Source organism: Bombina bombina, chromosome 12 (assembly GCF_027579735.1).
Source record: "Bombina bombina isolate aBomBom1 chromosome 12, aBomBom1.pri, whole genome shotgun sequence".
Taxonomy (NCBI): Eukaryota; Metazoa; Chordata; class Amphibia; order Anura; family Bombinatoridae; genus Bombina; species Bombina bombina.
The window spans coordinates 96,205,492-96,226,460 of record NC_069510.1 but is presented as its reverse complement, the minus strand read 5'-3'; the positions used below and the strand labels follow the sequence as shown (position 1 = coordinate 96,226,460).

The 20,969-nt window shown below is 40.4% G+C and overlaps 1 protein-coding gene across 1 annotated transcript in view; it reads right to left on the bottom strand.

The window, feature by feature from the left end:
* DUSP9 (dual specificity phosphatase 9) overlaps nucleotides 1-11,658 on the bottom strand; it is a 69,655-nt gene extending 57,997 nt beyond the window's left edge. Inside the window, exon 1 of the mRNA XM_053696039.1 lies at nucleotides 11,510-11,658. The gene's annotated coding sequence lies outside the window, so the exon portion shown is untranslated. The remainder of the gene's footprint in view (nucleotides 1-11,509) is intronic.
* Nucleotides 11,659-20,969: the final 9,311 nt, after the last annotated feature.

Here is a 20,969-nt window from a genome sequence, read left to right as displayed (position 1 = left end):
TGCTCACGCCCGTGGTTCTAACAACACATCACTAATTGGCTTAAATGCAAGTCAATAAATAATAAATAAAAAGTCATGTGATCAGGGGGCTGTAAGAAGATGCTTAGATACAAGGTAATCACAGAGGTAAAAAGTGTATTAATTTAACTGTGTTGGTTATGCAAAACTGGGGAATGGGTAATAAATTTAATTTAATGTAGGAAATCAAGAAATTATACAGTAGTTACTGAAACAAACACACACTTTATGTTACAAATTGATATCATTTGTCATACTAATCCCCTTTATTCACACAGTCTAGCTTAATACATTTAACAACTTTCTGCAAATGTGTGAATTCTATTTCTCATATAACGTGATAGAAAATGTAAACGTTTCGCTAATGCCATACAGAATGAAAGCATTACATTAATTGGATCTTCATTCATCATTTTAATGGAATATTTGCTGCAACCTAATTTGTTTAGTTTAATCGTTTTCTTACATTATCTTTCTCTGGCCACACACCGCAAATGTATTTTATTTTCAAGAGGTGACACTTCCACCTCTCATCCAATAGCCATGCTAGCCATACGGCACGCAACACACAAAAACAAACAAAAAACACATCAAAACTTGTTGAGTGCCGTGTGGCTAGCCTGGCTATTGGATACAAGGGGCGCGATCCGATATGCAGTGTCGCCCGCAAAAGCCGGCGACGCCAGATTTTGCGCAATTTTGGTATCACATATACGGCGTAAAATACAAGTTACGCGCGTATATTTCACCCTTCGGCCGTATTCGTTTTACCCATACACTAACATAGAACTACGCGCAATTTGGTATCCAATATACAGCGTAAGGACTTACGCACGCAGATTTCAGAAAATCTACTCCATTCTCATCTCGCCACAAATTGCAGGTGCAGGAACCCCTGCACTGACTAAAAAAAACAACGTAACTCCCTGGAAGCCTTAAAAAACACATACATTTAAGCAGCATCTCAAGGTTAAAGGGACAGTATACTATGATATTGCTTCTTTAAGGTTTATTTGTGTATTTGAAATAGTCAAATGGATTGAGCTTGTAGGTACTTTATCACATTGGGGACATATACTTGCTTATTTACTTTAAATTGTATTACCTTCATCTCTTTAGAACCCACTGGAGTGTAATTTATTCTAATGCTAACACAGCTTGGCACTGATGCCAAAATATATAAAGGGACAGTCAAGTCCAAAGAAAACCTTCTTCTTTTAAATAGGGCATGGTATTTCAAACTACTTTCAGATTTAGAACACTTGCTTTGTTCTCTTGGTATTCTTAGTTGAAAGCAAAACCTAGGATGGCTCATATGATCATTTCTAAGATCTTCTTGAAGGCTGCCTCTTTGCAATTGTGTCAAACCAATCACAGACACCACAACCTCTCACCTGCAGACTTAAAACACCTGATAATGCCCACCCTATCAGTAACATCACTACTATATATACCAATGTGTCAATGTATATTGGATGTGAGATACATTAATTTACATCTTAGAAGTGAATATTACTATATGTACCCTTCAGAAACAACTATTGTGGATGGGAGTTATAGTACAAGAATATGATAATAGTACCTTTTTTATTGCCATTTCCACACAGGCCTTATTATATGTTTTAACAATATTAGTGTACTAAAACACACCTCACATGGATGTGGATGACAATTATATGGTAAATAACAGAGGACAAGATTTATGGTGAACTATAATAATATTGATTTCTTTTTAGGCTTTTTGGATGAGGGAGCTAAGGTGACTGTAGTGGATTTCCTTGGTCTCCTTGTTTGAGACGATTCAGATGTTTCTGCTGGAGTGCTGGCCACAGATGATAGGCTGGAGGCAGTGTCCTGCTGGTGTGTAAAGTGCTCAACCAACACACCCAAGAGTTGATTTTGTTCCCGCCATCTATTGTCCATCTGCATCTCAGACAGAATTCGCATCATCTGCGACTGGTTTTGTACAATTCCATTTAATGATGCTGCCATGTCCCTCTGCAGCTCTATGCTACACTTGAGTAACCTCTCTTGGCTCCTGTGAAACCTCTGTTGGCCTCTTTGTTTGCTCTTGCAGCTTGTTATGAGCCTCCTCTGTAGTGAAATGTATTCCTCACCCAGGGGAGAATACAGTGCATCCACAGGCTCTTCAGCAGCAGGGCTTCTATGTGCTTGAGGTGCAGGTCCAGCTGATTCTGCTGGTACTGGTGGGACATCCTCAGCTGCATCTGCTGGTGCGACATCCTCAGCTGCATCTGCTGGTGCAACATCCTCAGCTGCATCTGCTGGTGCAACATCCTCAGCTGCATCTGCTGGTGCAACATCCTCAGCTGCATCTGCTGGTGCAACATCCTCAGCTGCATCTGCTGGTGCAACATCCTCAGCTGCATCTGCTAGTGCAACATCCTCAGCTGCATCTGCTAGTGCAACATCCTCAGCTGCATCTGCTGGTGCAACATCCTCAGCTGTATCTGCTGGTGCTTGAGTAATTCCAGCTAGATGCTCATCTGCAGATGTTGGAGGTCTCCCAAGGGAAGAGGATGGTGGAGCTCTCCCAAGGGAAGAGGATGGTGGAGCTCTCCCAAGGGAAGAGGATGGTGGAGCTCTCAGGGTGGATTGGTAGTCCCATTGATGAGCAGTGTGTGACCACTCAGCCTGTCCAGTTTGCACTTCTTGGGACATACCTTGTGCGTAAAATCCATGACTGCCCTGATATTGTGTTGGGGGGGGGGGGGGGTAAAGACATGGACCCTTTGTGGCTGACTTGGCTCCCCCTTAAAGCCAAAAGAAGAATATTCCTCTGGCCAGGGGTCATATGCCAATGGTGGTGGCATCACTTCCGAGTACTCTAATGAAGCCATCCAACCCTGCTCATGCCTGGGAGCATAATGTTCAAGTTGTTGCCTGAAGACTGGTGGTGGTGGCTGCATGCCTGTGACTGGTGGTGGTGGTGGAGGTGGCAGCATGCCTGTTTGCAGCCTGGTGACAGGAGGTTCTGTGGAGGAGTCAAATGATGAGAGGGATTAGTACAGTCATTTATATGTCCATGTGGGCATATAATGTACATTGATACATGCTAGGGCCTATACTCATTCTCATGTCAAACTCTATAACATGCATGTGCACATTGTGATTTGTGATATGAGGGATTTTAATCTGCACAGTATACAGGTATGTGTTTCATACAATAGTTATGTGTACATGTCAATGATGCAAAAAATGTGTTCTTTAAGTGACACTATGGTCACACAATTTACTTTAGCCTGATGTAGGCACAGAACCTGCTTTCTGAGCTAAAAGTATTGTGATGGCTATAGTGTCCATTTAGTGTCCATTTAGTGAAAACTCAACATGTGGCTTGTGGCCTGTGTTACTCTGAGACATGTTAGTATTGCACTATTCCACCTCATATCATGAATTGCATTGTGTTAAGTAGCATTAATGTCAAATATAATTGTAGATGTTTTTGTTAGTAGGCCAAATACCATGCTCCTCATTGTGTACATGAATGTGTGACATTAAAGGATGTTATATCTCAAATACATATAATACTGGTGTGTGGGATGTTACTCACCAGCATGATGTGCTGTGGTTGCAACCCCTGAGTCACGAGCCCCTGGAAGTCCACGGACTGCTGTGATACTCAGGGACCTGCGTAGCATCTCCTGCCAGGTGTTGTATTCTGTGTCCAGGGGTGGACCACTGCCTGTTCCCCTCTGGTGCATGGCTTCCTGCCCCATCTTCTCTTTCACCCGCCTCTTACAGTCGTTCCACCTTTTTTTAAGGCCCTCAACAGTCCTCCTCTGCGGGGCCACACTGTTGACAGCATCCTCTACCGCCAACCATGCCGTTTTACGCCTTCTGGCAATGCCTTTGCCCTTCTCCTGCCCAAAGAGGGCACTGTGGTTGTCCATGATGGCCTGGACTAGAGCAACATTCTCATCAAATGAGAAATTAGGACATCTCATCCTCTGTGGACACCTGGCTTGCTCCCTGCGATGTCCCTGGTGTGGGTTCCTCCCTATCCTCTCCCTCCTCCCCCCCTTCTGTCCCCATGAGCACCCTCTGTCCCTCTCCTTGATGTGCCTGGTCTCTGGGGCTCTCTGGCATCTCCCCTCCCATCATCCCTTCTAGCTCTCCCTCTCCCCACTCCACTTACTCCCTGACGGGGACCCCTCTGCTCCTCCTGTCCTCTACAATACTCCTCTCCCTGCCACTCCTCTCCCCGCCATCCTCACACTACACACACTCACACTCACTCCCAGTTCAATCACACACAATCACAACCAAACACTCAGCCTATCACACTGTAAAAAAAAATGTGTGAGGTGTTAGAAAAAAAAGTATTTTGTATATGTATGTATGCAATATGTGTGCAATATGTAAAAAGATGTGTAAGTGTACAAGCTTAACCAACCAACCAACAATGCGACCTAACTAACTCATCTGTTTGCGCCTCTCTCTCTGCTCTGACTAATCCTCCACCATCCAAACACACTGAAGAAAATGGCGGCTGCGCATGGGTTTATACATGACTTTTGAATAGCGTAATTACGTTGCGCATTTTAGATGGAGTCGCGGGTGATTTTTACGAGTCTTAGCCTAATTTGCATAAAACTACTCTTTATTGAGACTTTACGTGAACAAAATACAGGCATAAGTTACTTGCGACGAGTAAAATGTGTATTTGCGCACTTTTCGGAAGTTTGCCAGTTTGTCCTACTTACGCCACTTTAGCATATATGTAATACCCCGATGTGCAAGGTGAAACTACGGGCGGCGCGGGTTACCTCGCTTGCGCCGAAAACTACGCCGTATATCGGATCGCACCCAAGGTGGAAACATCACCTCTTGGAAAAAATAAATAAATTTGCAGCTGGAGAAGGCAAATGTAAGAAAACTATTAAACTAATCAAATTAGGTTACAATAAATATTCCATTAAAATGATGAATGAATATCCAATTCATTTAATATTTTCATTCTGTATAGCATTAGTGGAACATTTAAATTTACTATCGCTTTACAGCACAGTGAGAGTAAAGACACTAAACTGTCCGATACATCAATGTTATTAACTAAAAAAAAAAGAATGCAAGAGTAAAATATTACATGTTTGAAATTAAGATTTTATGTTGTAAAAAATAAGGAAGACATTTTTTTTTCTTAGAGCAGATAAATAAGGGAACCTGGGAGACGGTAAAAAAGTTTGGGCAAATAAGGGAGATCCCTAAAAATAAGGGAGTGTTGGCAATCTTACCATACACAGCCCACAATAATTACCATGGTTCAGCTAGCTTAAAGGGACAGTACAGTCATAATTAGACATTCGTTATTTAGACAGAACATACACTTTTAAACAACTTTCCAATGTACATCTATTATTTAATTTGCTTCCTTCTCTTGATATCCTTTGCTGAAAGGTTTATCTAGGAAAGCTCAGGAGCAGCAAAGAACCTAGGTTCTAGCTGCTGATTGATGGCTGCATATATATACTGACTGTCATTGGCTCACCCATATGTTCAGTTAGAAACCAGACTGTAGAGCATTGCTGCTGCTTCAACAAATGATACCAAAAGAATGAAGTAAATTTGATAATAGAAGTAAATTGGAAAGTTGTTTAAAATTGTATGTTCTACCTAAATCATTAAAGAAAATGTTGGGGTTCCATGTCCCTTTACACACCTTTGATAAAGCACTATTTTGGCCCGATATTTAAAGACATACAAATGTTTCTTCCCCTACAAGTGGGAAATGAGGTTTCAGGGTACGCATGGTTGTCCATCCTAAGAAGAATGCTCTACATAACTAATCGGTCTGATACACAAAGCTCTAATTCTGCATCATGGCAAGTACAGGATGATATCCATTGGGCAATAAAAATGTCATGAAATACACGCTGCTCGTCATATGAGTTTGCTCATTTTGTGCCCATACAGCCTCGTGACAAACTGTGCCTGCAGCTGCATGGCTCTCTTTACAACAATGACACTTTATCTGCTTTATTTAGATCAGAGATAGCCAGCACATTGGGCCACGGATCAATGATAGGCACCTTAAGGGCCACATATTAGGTTATGGCTATGAAACACAGAAAAAAGGACTTATTTGCCAGATATGTCCAGTGGCGTAGGGATAGTTTAAGGTAAGATTGCAGGGAACCCTCTGTCTGCTGTTCTGCCCTATAGACGGCTGTTTTGAGTTGCTGCTGCCTTGTTTGCCCACCCACCAGAAGTGCCAAAAGCACATTTTTTAGTTCCTCTTTCTCCAGGCTGCAAAAACTAGCGTAGAGGGACACATGTGGCCTACAGCTGCCAAATAGATTCACAAATGGCAATCCCTGCCATAGATTAATGCTCAGTGAGCCAGTAAAATGCACCTAAAAGGCATCTTTTTGTAATGAATTACTGTTCCTGTCCTGGATAGGGATACATTATTTTTCTAAGAAACAAAAATATTGTACACTTTACTTAGAAATAACAGTGCTGGCCTACTAACTGTCCGTACTTCTCACAAGTGCAGACTGAGTGTGCAGATCTGTGTTATGTGTTAGTTAGTGGCTGACTGTAGTGAAATTAGTGAGTGTTTAAATTGCTACAATATATTTCTAAAAGGGAGCAACCACGAATACAACACTAAATTTTAGAAATATATTGTAGCAATTTAAACACTCACTAATTTCACTACCGCTGCTCCTTAACTCGCCTGCCACCTCTGAAGTGGCGGACAGCGATCATCCCGATCGTATACAATTAGGATGATTGACACCCCATGCTAGCGGACGATTGGCCTGCAAATGTGCAGGGGGCGGCATTGCACAAGCATTGCACACAAAATGCTTGTGTCGGCATTTATCGATGTGCGGCGGACATGATCCTCTACAGCAGATCATATCCACCCACACAATGTTAAATCGGCCTCCATATGTCAAGTGAACATGATTCGCTATAGCGAATCATGTCCGCTCAACATCGCTAAATGTCGACAGCATATGCTGTTGGCATTTATCACTGTGCAAGCATTTCTAGTGAAATGCTTGTACAATGCTGCCCCTGTTCACTGTTGGCCAACCGGCCGCTAGCAAGGGTTGTAAATCATCCCGATTGTATCAAATCAGGATGATTTCAATCCGACACCAAAAAGGTTGTTTCAGTAACGCCTTTACCACCCATTCCCCAGCTTTGCACAACCACCATTGTTATAGTAATATACTTTATAACCTTTAAACCTCTAAATGTCTGACTTTTTCTGAGCCTCTGCAGGCCACCTCTTATCTCAGTGCATTTTATCAGATTTTCACAGCCAGACAGTGCTTTTGCATATGTGACATATAGATAACATTGTATTAACTCCTGTGGAGTTATTTATGAAGCAGCGATAATTGGCTAAAATGCAAGTTTGTGTATAGCACTGAAATAAGGGGGCAGTCTGCAGAGGCTTAGCTATAAGGTAATCATAGAGGTAAAAAGTACATTAATATAACCGTGTTGGTTATGCAAAACTGGGGAATGGGTAATAAATAAAGGGATTATCAATCTTTTTAAACAATACCATTTTTCATGTAGACTGTCCTTTTAACAAGTTTAATTCCTGTATTTGTATATGCAAGGTAGATGCATGTACAGGAAGATAGTATAGGACAGACTAAAACACATTGGTAGCAGAATGCATCCACAATGATCTGTAAGCAGTAGTCATTTGTGGAGGGGGTTAAACAATCTCCTAAGCTTTGCTCCAAGGCAAATGAACATTGGAAGGAAGGTTCAGATCTCTCTTTGCTAGATGTGTAATTGCGGGTTTCCTGGAACAGCCACAGTGTTATTTCAAGGAACTAGTGTCAGAAAAGCCTTTGACAAACAGAACCTGTAGGAGCTAGTTGGGATCTGTGCCGTGTCTTGAGGTAAAACGATATGAGCTTACACCTGAACGTGCTGGTACAAGTAGAAAAGTGTTGCTGTAGCCCAAGTATACTACAATCTGTGCACTAACGAAGCTCTTAGCACACAACACGGAACATTCCAAAATGTAAAATGGGAAACACAAAGGTGATTTAAAGCAGTGATTCCGTCTCTCTTCCTTTACTGACTTTAAAGGGACAGTCAACAAAAAAATTGTTATTGCTTAAAAAGATAGATAACGCCTTTACTATCCATTCCCCAGCTTTGCACAACCCACATTGTTATATTAATATACTTTATAACCTTTAAACCTCTAAATGTCTGTCTGTTTCTAAGTCCCTAAAGACAGCCCCTTATCACATGCTTTTGTATTTGCTTTTCACAACAGGGGAGAGCTAGTTCATGCGAGCCATATAGATAACATTGTGCGGACGCCGCTTGGATTCTAACAAAACAGCACTAATTGGCTTAAATGCAAGTCAATAGATAATACATTTAAAGTCATGTGATCAGGGGGCCGTCAGAAGACGCTTTGAAACAAGGTAATCACAGAGGTAAAAAGTGTATTAATATAAGGATGTTTTCTGTGCAAAATTGAGGAATGGGTAATAAAGGGATTATCTATCTTTTTAAACAATAAAAAAAAATTGAGTTGACTGTCCCTTTAACAGCATTACAAACTTCCAATTTTCTCTCTAAATATGAATAATTCAAATACATTAATTGGAGCATTTACAAAATATCATTTGTCTAAGAAAAGCTCTGTTAAGAAGTCAAACAACTCCTTTGATTATCAGGTTTGTCACCATAAAGCTAAATAAATGAAGTAACGATATTCGATGTGTTGGTTCATTATTTCACAAATATCCTTCTGATCTCGTCTGTGCCATTCGCAGAAGACACGTGATACAATAAATAATGCTTTTTAGATAATTATGGGAGTATGTGTAAATGAGCAGATGATGGTAAATCGTGTCAGGATATGAGCTGAGTCATTTTTATGATTATCTACAAATGAGGTATTTATGGTGGATGTAGCAGTGAAATAGCCAAATTCCCTCTCTATTAACCACTATGTCTAGAAGTGCCCCTAATTTCTCAAACAGCTGAAAATACTTTACAAAGACACAGCGAGGGCAGCCTGGTTTCAATTTCTGTTTTAAACAGATGCATTTCTTTGGTTAACCTTTAAACTGCTGACTTTTCTTTGCAAGATTTACAGTTGTGATATCCCTAAGGCAAATGTTTCCTTTCCAAAACATTTGTAAAATTCCTTTCTTTTTTACTTTTTAAGGTTAAATCTGGAATAAGAGTGTATAGTCCCAAAAGATTTCAACAGGGTTTTAAAACAATCATTTTTAAACTTGCAATAGTTATGTTGCTTCCAGATGGGAATTTCTATAAAAGGAACACGAAATCCACATGTATATTTTTTGAGTGTTGCCGGTAAATAACAGTGATCCTTTAAAGGGACAGTAAAGTCATAATTAGACATTCATGATTTAGATAGAGCATACAATTTTAAACTACTTTCAAATCTACTTGTATTATTTAATTTGCTTCCTTCTCTTGTTATCCTTTGCTGAAAGATTTATCTAGGAAAACTCAGGAGCGGCAAGGAACCTAAGTTCTAGCTGCTGATTGGTGGCTGCATATATATATATATATATATATATTCAGTCCAGCAATTGCACTCTCTCGATTTAAAGCACAGCAAATTTTATTTATGTGAACGTTTTCGGAGCATTCACTCCTTCCTCAGACATTGTCTGAGGAAGGAGTGAATGCTCCGAAAACGTTCACAACAATCAATAACATTTGCTGTGCTTTAAATCCAGAGAGTGCAATTGCTGGACTTAGTATATTTATATTATTATGCACCCTGGTATTTGTCTTTTGAGCGAGTGGGAGTGCGCTTCTTCTATCACATATATATATATATATATATATATATATATATATATATACACACACCGATTGTCATTGGCTTACCCATGTGTTCAGTTAGAAACCAGTAGTGCATTGCTGCTCCTTCAACAAAGCATGTCAAGAGAATGAAGCTAATTTGATAATATAAGTAAATTGGAAAGTTGTTTAAAATGGTTTGTTCTACATAAATCATATAAGAAAAATGTTGTGTTTCATATTCCTTTAATTAGGTGTTTTTTGGCAACCATTTTGTATTGACAAGTATGTTTGTTTGTTTAGGGATTTGCTTCCTGTGGAAATTAGGGAATTCTCTAGCCCAGGCACTTAACAGCAAAACAGACAGTAGAATTAAGCTGCAGCATTTCAGTGACAAAAATAGATGAATGAACGAACAATACAATTATTTTCTGGCACTAGAACACTATCTTAAGGATCGGACAGAAAAACAGGATGTTTTAGTTTTGTGTCATGTAAAATGCTACTTCCCCTTGCATGCGTTTTACATAAGAAAATCCCAGAAGTCACTTGCCCCTAGCTAACCCCCACCCATTAAATGCCATTCAGTAGTTGGAGCTGTGCATGACATCCCTTTACAAAGTCCCCATTATGCCATTGCCACCAGCCTGCAAGCAAAGACTAAGCAGGGATTTGTGGGGAGCTGCAACATCTCTGCTCTGGAATCAAAGGCTTTACTGAGAATGGAAAAATGTGCAGCTCGCCTCCGTATGCAAGTGAGGGGGTAAAACTGAGAGAGAGAGGGAGAGAGATCTTAGGAGGGAAAGGCAATGAAAGAATTGCTAACTCAGTTATTAAAGGGCAGCTTGGGGTAGTGATAGGAAATAAATAATGATTATGGAGACAATAGCTCATACTGATCCTGCCAGCTACCTTCCCAAACTGATGGCTAAAAAGTAAATGATTGTAATTGTACGCCAGACCTTCATGATTAAGGTCACTATCATATTTTAAGGGTCATCTATCTCCTATTTCTTTTCCGTTTTTCTTCCCACTCTAGGCCTTAGCGCCATGCCAGATAAAGGTTCCTTGGGCCAGATGTGGATAACCCCATTCCTTTCATTTTATCCCCCTTGTGCAGAATCAGAACTGGGGCTTTCTAGCAACACTGTGCTAATGTGCCCTAATAGGAGCCCCCACATTGCAACTTCCATAGAAACTGGCAGCAGACAAGGAGCAGTTGGTCCAGCCAGCCTGTATGTTTTTGTTAGCAGCACTTGGAACTGAGCACAGCAACACATTAGGCTTTCACCCCAAACAGTACCATATTTTAGCAAAAACACAAGGATTATTTTGGACACTTTGATAGGAAGGATGTTCTAACTGCTCTATGACAAACACAAAAATAAAACTTTAATACACATTTGGGGCGTAAACAAGTCCATTCTGCTCTATAGCTGCTAGAAGTAACAAGTGATTTTGTCTCCTCCTTGATGATCCAAAAGAAGGACTTTAATTACTGGCAGCACATCTGCAATACAGACAGAGCCCATCTGATCATTTGTCCCCCTTTCTGGCCACCAGAACCACTGCCATAATCGCTTTTTCCATAAACCCTCCACCCATCTAGTGAAGGGCTTCCTTGCATTTCCCCTGAGCCTAACGCCCACTCCAGTTGCAGATGGTGAGTGCCGGCATTCCCATAGCTTACCTGGCACAGGGCACACACAAGCCCTTGTTGAGAGTACGCCTGGTGAAGGGCTGCAGACAGTACCAGCTTCTCTCTCTCCCGTCTTTGCACGCTGGCAGGCAGGCAAGACTTTTAATGATTTCCAGCTCGGCTTGGCGGCTGCATTTCCTCTTACAAAAAAAGCAAAAGCCCTTACGCTCCCTCCTTCTCTTTCCATCATTCTCCAGTATCCTCCTCCCAAAGCACGTGCAGGCTGTATACAACCTGAAGCCTGGCCTGCTCCTCCCCAATGGCTCATATTAGGATGGAGGGAGGGTTTAGCTAGGCAGTACCAGAGGCCCAAGTTGATGTCAGGTTACACAGGAAAGTGGGGGCCTGGGGATTTCTGAGTCATTTTCACGACTGAGCCTGTGTAATGATTGTCTTCAGGCATGAGACACAGTTAACTCTTGCAGGGCAGCAGGAGCCCACAGCCAGATGTTGTATTCACTATCTAGGAAGCAAGAAGCTGCATTTTGTGAACCAGGCCAGCTACTATACAACTATGCACATTTCTTATAGGCAAAGCTATAGGATTACTTTTTCTCCTCTGCATACTTTATTGATAGAAATTATTCATACCTCAGTTTAATGTAAAGGGGCATCTTAATGCAAAAGTAAAATGCTCCAGTTTGTTAGAACTGCCCATTACAGCCAGTTATGAGTAGTATACGCAATCACCTGTAGCGGCCAATCACCAGCCATGCCAGGAGGCAATGTGTCATGGCCTAAGCTATGGGCGTGATCAAATATACGGCGCAGGTTTCGGCGAAAGCGTGGGAACCTGCGCCGCCCGTAATTTCACCTCGCACATCGGGGTATTACATAAACCCCGCCGGCAGTTCATAAAGTGCCGTAAGTCGGATAAACTAGCGATGTCCAGAAATGAGCGTAAATACAAATTTCTGGAGTCGCCAGTGACTTACGGCACTTTAGAAACTGCTGGCGCCTAAGAAAAGTAAAGAAAATAACAAATCTCCCGTAAAAGTCTAACACACCTCCCAAAAATAAGCCCGACACGTAAAACCCCTATATCCGCAATCCCCCCCTCTCATTACTAATATTAAATGTATTAACCCCTAGACCGACAACCCCCCCCAAGGCAATATGCCTATTTAAACTATTAACCCCTATATCCGCCATCAAACCCACACTGCAAGTAATAACTAAATTATTAACCCCTAAACCTCCATAGCCCACAACGCAATTAACCTATTCAATTATTAACCCCTAAACCGCCATAGCCCACATAGCCTATTAAATGTATTAACCTCTAATCTGCCGCCGCCAACGTCGCCACTATAATAAAGTTATTAACCCCTAAACCTAAGTCTAACCCTAACCCTAACACCCCCCTAACTTAAATATTATTTCAATAAATCAAAATAAAATTAATATTATTAACTAAATTATTCCTATTTAAAACTAAATACTTACCTATAAAATAAACCCTAACGCCTAGATTTAGAGTTGGGCGGTAGCCGTCAAAACCAGCGTTAGAGGCTCCTAACGCTGGTTTTTACCGCCCGCTGGTATTTGGAGTCAGTCAGGAAAGGGTCTAACGCTCACTTTCCAGCCGCAACTTTTCCATACCGCAGATCCCCCTACGCCATTTGCGTATCCTATCTTTTCAATGGGATCTTTCTAACGCCGGTATTTAGAGTCTTGGCTGAAGTGAGCGTTAGAAATCTAACGACAAGACTCCAGCCGCAGAAAAAAAAACAGGAGTTAAGAGCTTTTTGGGCTAACGCCGGTTCATAAAGCTCTTAACTACTGTGGTCTAAAGTACACTAACACCCATAAACTACCTATGCACCCCTAAACCGAGGTCCCCCCACATCGCCGCCACTTGATTAAAATTTTTAACCCCTAATCTGCCGCTCCGTATACCGCCGCCATCTACGTTATCCCTATGAACCCCTAATCTGCTGCCCCTAACACCGCCGACCCCTATATTATATTTATTAACCCCTAATCTGCTCCCCCCAACGTCGCCGCCACCTACCTACAATTATTAACCCCTAATCTGCCGACCGCACCTCACCGCTACTATAATAAAGTTATTAACCCCTAATCCGCCTCACTCCCGCCTCACTAACCCTATAAGAAATAGTATTAACCCCTAATCTGCCCTCCCTAACATCGCCGACACCTAACTTCAATTATAAACCCCTAATCTGCCGATCGCACCTCACCGCTACTATAATAAATGGATTAACCCCTAAAGCTAAGTCTAACACTAACACCCCCCTAAGTTAAATATAATTTAAATCTAACGAAAAAAATTAACTCTTATTAAATAAATTAATCCTATTTAAAGCTAAATACTTACCTGTAAAATAAACCCTAATATAGCTACAATATAAATTATAATTATATTGTAGCTATTTTAGGATTAATATTTATTTTACAGGCAACTTTGTATTTATTTTAACCAGGTACAATAGCTATTAAATAGTTATTAACTATTTAATAGCTAAAATAGTTAAAATAATTACAAAATTACCTGTAAAATAAATCCTAACCTAAGTTACAATTAAACCTAACACTACACTATCAATAAATTAATTAAATAAAATATCTACAATTATCTACAATTAAACCTAACACTACACTATCAATAAATTAATTAAATACAATACCTACAAATAACTACAATTAAATAAACTAACTAAAGTACAAAAAATAAAAAAGAACTAAGTTACAAAAAATAAAAAAATATTTACAAACATTAGAAAAATATTACAACAATTTTAAACTAATTACACCTACTCTAAGCCCCCTAATAAAATAACAAAGACCCCCAAAATAAAAAAATGCCCTACCCTATTCTAAATTAAAAAAGTTCAAAGCTCTTTTACCTTACCAGCCCTGAAAAGGGCCATTTGCGGGGCATGCCCCAAATAATTCAGCTCTTTTGCCTGTAAAAAAAGAAATAGGGGTTAATAATTGAAGTTAGGTGTCTGCGATGTTAGGGAGGGCAGATTAGGGGTTAATACTATTTCTTATAGGGTTATTGAGGCGGGAGTGAGGCGGATTAGGGGTTAATAACTTTATTATAATAGCGGTGAGGTGCGATCGGCAGATTAGGGGTTAATTATTGTAGATAGCTTGCGGCGACGTTGTGGGGGGCAGATTAGGGGTTACTAAATATAATATGGGGGTCGGCGGTGTTAGGGGCAGCAGATTAGGGGTACATAGGGATAATGTAGGTTGCGGCGGTGTCCAGAGCGGCAGATTAGGGGTTAATTGTGTAATGCAGGGGTTAGCGATAGCGGGGGCGGCAGATTAGGGGTTAATAAATGTCAGGTTAGGGGTGTTTAGACTCGGGGTACATGTTAGGGTGTTAGGTGCAGACTTAGGAAGTGTTTCCCCATAGGAAACAATGGGGCCGCGTTAGGAGCTGAACGCTGCTTTTTTGCAGGTGTTAGGTTTTTTTTCAGCTCAAACTGCCCCATTGTTTCCTATGGGGGAATCGTGCACGAGCACGTTTTTGAAGCTGGCCGCGTCCGTAAGCACCGCTGGTATCGAGAGTTGAAGTGGCGGTAAATTATGCTCTACGCTCCTTTTTTGGAGCCTAACGCAGCCATTCTGTGAACTCTAAATACCAGCGGTATTTAAAAGGTGCGGCCAGAAAAAAGCACGCGTAGCTAACGCACCCCTTCTAACGCAAAACTCCAAATCTAGGCCTAAGATAGCTACAATATAATTAATAATTACATTGTAGCTATTTTAGGATTTATTTTTATTTTACAGGCAACTTTGTATTTATTTTAACTAGGTACAATAGTTATTAAATAGTTATTAACTATTTAATAGCTACCTAGTTAAAATAAATACAAATTTACCTGTAAAATAAATCCTAACATAAGTTACAATTACACCTAACACTACACTATTAAATAAATTAAATTAATTAACTACAATTACCTAAAATTAAATACAATTAAATAAAATAAAGTACAAAAAAAACAAACACTAAATTACATAAAATAAAAAAAATTACAAGAAGTTTAAACTAATTACACCTAATCTAAGCCTCCTAATAAAATAAAAAAGCCCCCAAAATAATAAAATTCCCTACCCTATACTAAATTACAAATAGCCCTTAAAAGGGCTTTTTGCGGGGCATTGACCCAAAGTAATCAGCTCTTTTACCTGTAAAAAAAAAAGATATACAACCCCCCCCAACATTAAAACCCACCACCCACACACCCAACCTTACTCTAAAACCCACCCATTCCCCCCTTAAAAAAACCTAACACTAACCCCTTGAAGATCACCCTACTTTGAGCCGTCTTCACCCAGCCGGGCAGAAGTCTTCATCCGATCCGGGCAGAAGTCTTCATCCGATCCGGGCAGAAGAGGTCCTCCAGACGGGCAGAAGTCTTCATCCAAGCGGCATCTTCTATCTTCTTCCATCCGACGAGGAGCGGCTCCATCTTGAAGACATCCGACGCGGAGCATCCTCTTCGTTCGACGTCCAACTGAAGAATGAAGGTTTCTTTAAATGACGTCATCCAAGATGGCGTCCCTTCAATTCCGATTGTCTGATAGAATTCTATCAGCCTATCGGAATTAAGGTAGGAAAAATCCTATTGGCTGATGCAATCAGCCAATAGGATTGAGCTTGCATTCTATTGGCTAATTGGAACAGCCAATAGAATGCAAGGTCAATCCTATTGGCTGATTGGATCAGCCAATTGGATTGAACTTCAATCCTATTGGCTGTTTCCTACCTTAATTCTGATTGGCTGATAGAATTCTATCAGCCAATCGGAATTGAAGGGACGCCATCATGGATGACGTCATTTAAAGGAACCTTCATTCTTCAGTTGGACGTCGAACGAAGAGGATGCTCCGTGTCGGATGTCTTCAAGATGGAGCCGCTCCTCGTCAGATGGAAGAAGATAGAAGATGCCGCTTGGATGAAGACTTCTGCCCGTCTGGAGGACTTCTTCTGCCCGGATTCGATGAAGACTTCTGCCCGGATCGGATGAACACTTCTGCCCGCTGGGTGAAAACGGCTCAAGGTAGGGTGATCTTCAAGGGGTTAGTGTTAGGTTTTTTTAAGGGGGGATTGGGCGGGTTTTAGAGTAAGGTTGGGTGTGTGGGTGGTGGGTTTTAATGTTGGGGGGGTTGTATATCTTTTTTTACAGGTAAAAGAGCTGATTACTTTGGGGCAATGCCCCGCAAAAAGCCCTTTTAAGGGCTATTTGTAATTTAGTATAGGGTAGGGAATTTTATTATTTTGGGGGGCTTTTTTATTTTATTAGGGGTGTTAGATTAGGTGTAATTAGTTTAAACTTCTTGTAATTTTTTTTTATTTTCTGTAATTTAGTGTTTGTTTTTTTTGTACTTTATTTTATTTAATTGTATTTAATTTTAGGTAATTGTAGTTAATTAATTTAATTTATTTAATGATAGTGTAGTGTTAGGTGTAATTGTAACTTAGGTTAGGATTTATTTTACAGGTAAATTTGTATTTATTTTAACTAGGTAGCTATTAAATAGTTAATAACTATTTAATAACTATTGTACCTAGTTAAAATAAATACAAAGTTGCCTGTAAAATAAAAATAAATCCTAAAATAGCTACAATGTAATTATTAATTATATTGTAGCTATCTTAGGGTTTATTTTATAGGTAAGTATTTAATTGTAAATAGGAATAATTTAGTTAATAATATTAATTTTATTTAGATTTATTTAAATAATATTTAAGTTAGGGGGGTGTTAGGGTTAGACTTAGGTTTAGGGGTTAATAACTTTATTATAGTGGCGGCGACGTTGGCTGCGGCAGATTAGGGGTTAATACATTTAATAGGCTATGTGGGCTATGGCGATTTAGGGGTTAATACTTGAATAGGTTTATTGCGTTGTGGGTTAATGGCGGATTAAGGGTTAATAGTTTTAAGAGGTAGTTTGCGATGTTGGGGTTGGCGGATTTAGGGGTTAATAATTTAGTTATTACTTGCGGTGTGGGTTTGATGGCGGATATAGGGGTTAATAGACTTTATTAGTTATTGCGGTGGGGGATTGCGGTTGACAGGTAGATAGACATTGCGCATGCGTTAGGTGTTAGTTTATTTTTGCAGGCATTTTCGAGAGTTACGGTGCTCCCATACTCAGTGCAAGGCCTGCTGCGGCTGCCTTTTATGGCGAGGTAAAAATGGAGTAAGATTTCTCCATTTTTGCCATGTAAGGCCTTGCGCTGGATATTGGATACCGATTTACGACGCGGTCCCATGTCAGCCTATGGGAGTAATAATTGCGAGCGACGGGTGAAATATACGCGCGTAACTTGTATGCTATGCCGTATATGTAATACCAAAATCGCGTAAAAACTGGCGGTGGAGGATTTTGCGGGCGACGCTGCATATGTAATGGAGGCCCATGTGTTTAACTACTTTGAAAAGATAAACACATGCGCTACATTTCCATTGGTGATGTTAACTTTGAAACATAAAAAAAAAACATTTCAAGTGGTATAACGTGACATTGGCTTCTGTTTTGCACCCAGTTTGCAAACTTCTCCATTCTGTTTTACAACTTCACAAGAATTCCTTAAGGAGTTAAGTGTAACTCTACCCCAATTTTCATTTAACAACTAGACATTTTTAGAGGGAAACTAGAATCTAAGAGTGTGTTGCTTAGCAACTCTAATATGATGGTGCAAAAGACTGGTTTTTAGTTTGCAACTTTCGCCTGTGATTGACTTAACAGTATCCACGCATACATACATGCACATACGTATGTACGCACACACATACATACACATACATATGTACACACACACATACATACACATACATATGTAAACACACACATACATACACATACATATGTACACACATACATACACATACATATGCACACACATAGATACACATACATATGTACACATACACATACATATGTACACACATACATATGCACACACATAGATACACATACATATGTACACACATACACATACATATGTACGCACATAGATACATACACATACATATGTACACACATACATACACATACATATGTACGCACATACATACATACACATACGTATGTACACACATACACATACATATGTACATACATACATACATATGTACACACATACATACACATACATATGTACGCACATACATACATACACATGTACATACATACACATGTACATACATATGTACATACATATGTACATATATATATGTACACACATACATACACGTATGTACACACATACATATACATATGTACACACATACATATGTACACACATACGTACATACACACATACATACACACACATACGTATGTACACATGTACACACATACATACACATGTACACACATACATACACATGTACACACATACATACATATGTACACATACATACATATGCACACACATACATACATGAGCTTGAGAAAGGGGCAGGAGCCCCGAAACGTTACTCTAATAAAGGGTATAGCCTTTATACCGTGTGCCACTTTGTGTTTGTACTCTTATGTATCTTGAGGCTTAGAGGGTGGCCTCTTAAGGTGTTGCAACGGTCTGTTTATGAACTTACATTGATAATACTGAGTACACTCAGTGGTGAAGTGCGGATTTCATTGCTTCAACACACATACATACATATACGTATGTACACACATACATATATACACACATACATATGTACACACATGTATGTACACACATACATACACCATCATATGTACACACATACATACATATAAGTATGTACACACATACATACATACATACACATACATATGTACACACATACATACACATGTACACACATACATATGTACACACATACATACATACACATACGTATGTACACACATACATACACTTATGTACACACATACATACACACATACATATGTACACACATACATACATATATGTATGTACGCACATACACACACATACGTATGTACGCACATACATACACACACATACATATGTACACACATACCTATATACACATACGTATGTACACACATACATACATACACATACATATGTACACACATACACACACATACGTATGTACGCACATACATACACACACATACATATGTACACACATACCTGTACACACATACATACATACACATACATATGTACGCACAAACATACATAAACATATGTACACACATACATTCACATACGTATGTACACACATACATACATTCACATACGTATGTACACACGTACGCACATACATACATTCACATACATATGTACACACATACACGTATGTACACACATACATTCACATACGTATGTACACACATACATACAGTCATATGCAAAAGTTTAGGCACCCCTGACAATTTCCATCCTATAATATAAAAGGCCAAGTGTGTTTGTCGGAAGCTGTCATGCACAGTAGAGACTGCACAAGGACAAACACACCTGGCCTTCAGCAGATTAACCTCCTGGCATCTGGGGCCGACAGTGCGTGACAGGGGGCGGGGCCGGACGTGATTGGGTGGGGTCGGGCGTGACACGGACGGGGTCTGGTGTGACGTGGGCGGGGCCGTGCGGCTATGAAAGAAAGAGCTCAAAAGAGGGGGATAGAGAGAGAGCAAAAGAGGGGGGGGATAGAGAGAGCAAAAGAGGGGGGGATAGAGAGAGCAAAAGAGAGGGGGAGGGAGAGCAAAAGAAAGGGGAGAGAGAGAGAGCAAAAGAGGGGAGATATAGAGAGCAAAAGAGAGGGAGAGAGACAGCAAAAGAGAGGGGATAGAAAGGGGGGAGAGAGAGCAAAAGAGGGGAGATATAGAGAGCAAAAGAGAGGGAGAGAGACAGCAAAAGAGAGGGGATAGAAAGGGGGAAGAGAGAGCAAAAGAGAGGGGGTGAGAGAGAGAGCAAAAGAGAGAGGGGAGAGAGCAAAAAAGGGGGGAGAGAGTAAAAGAGAGGGGGAGAGATAGAGCAAAAAAAGGGGGGGGGAGATAGAGTAAAAGAGAGGGGAGAGATAGAGCAAAAGAGAGGGGAGAGAGAGCAAAAGAGGGAGAGAAATAGCAAAAGAGAGGGGGAAATAGCAAAAAAAGGAGAGAGAGAGGGAGAGAGAGCAAAAGAGGTTGGATAAAGAGAGCAAAAGAGGGGGAGAGAGAGAGCAAAAGAGGGGGGGGAGAGAGCAAAAAAAGGAGGGAGAGAGAGCAAAAGAGAGGGGGGAGAGAGAGAGCAAAAGATGGGGGATAGAGAAAGCAAAAGAGGAGGGATAGAGAGAACAAAAGAGAGGGGAGGAGAGAGAGAGCAAAAGAGAGTTGGGGGAGAGAGAGCAAAAGAGAGGGGAGAGAGAGCAAAAAAGAGGGGATAGTGAGAGCAAAATAGGAAGGATAGAGAGAGCAAAAGAGAGGGAGAGAGACAGCCATAGAGAAGGGGGAGAGAGCAAAAAAGGGGGGGGAGAGAGAGAGTGAA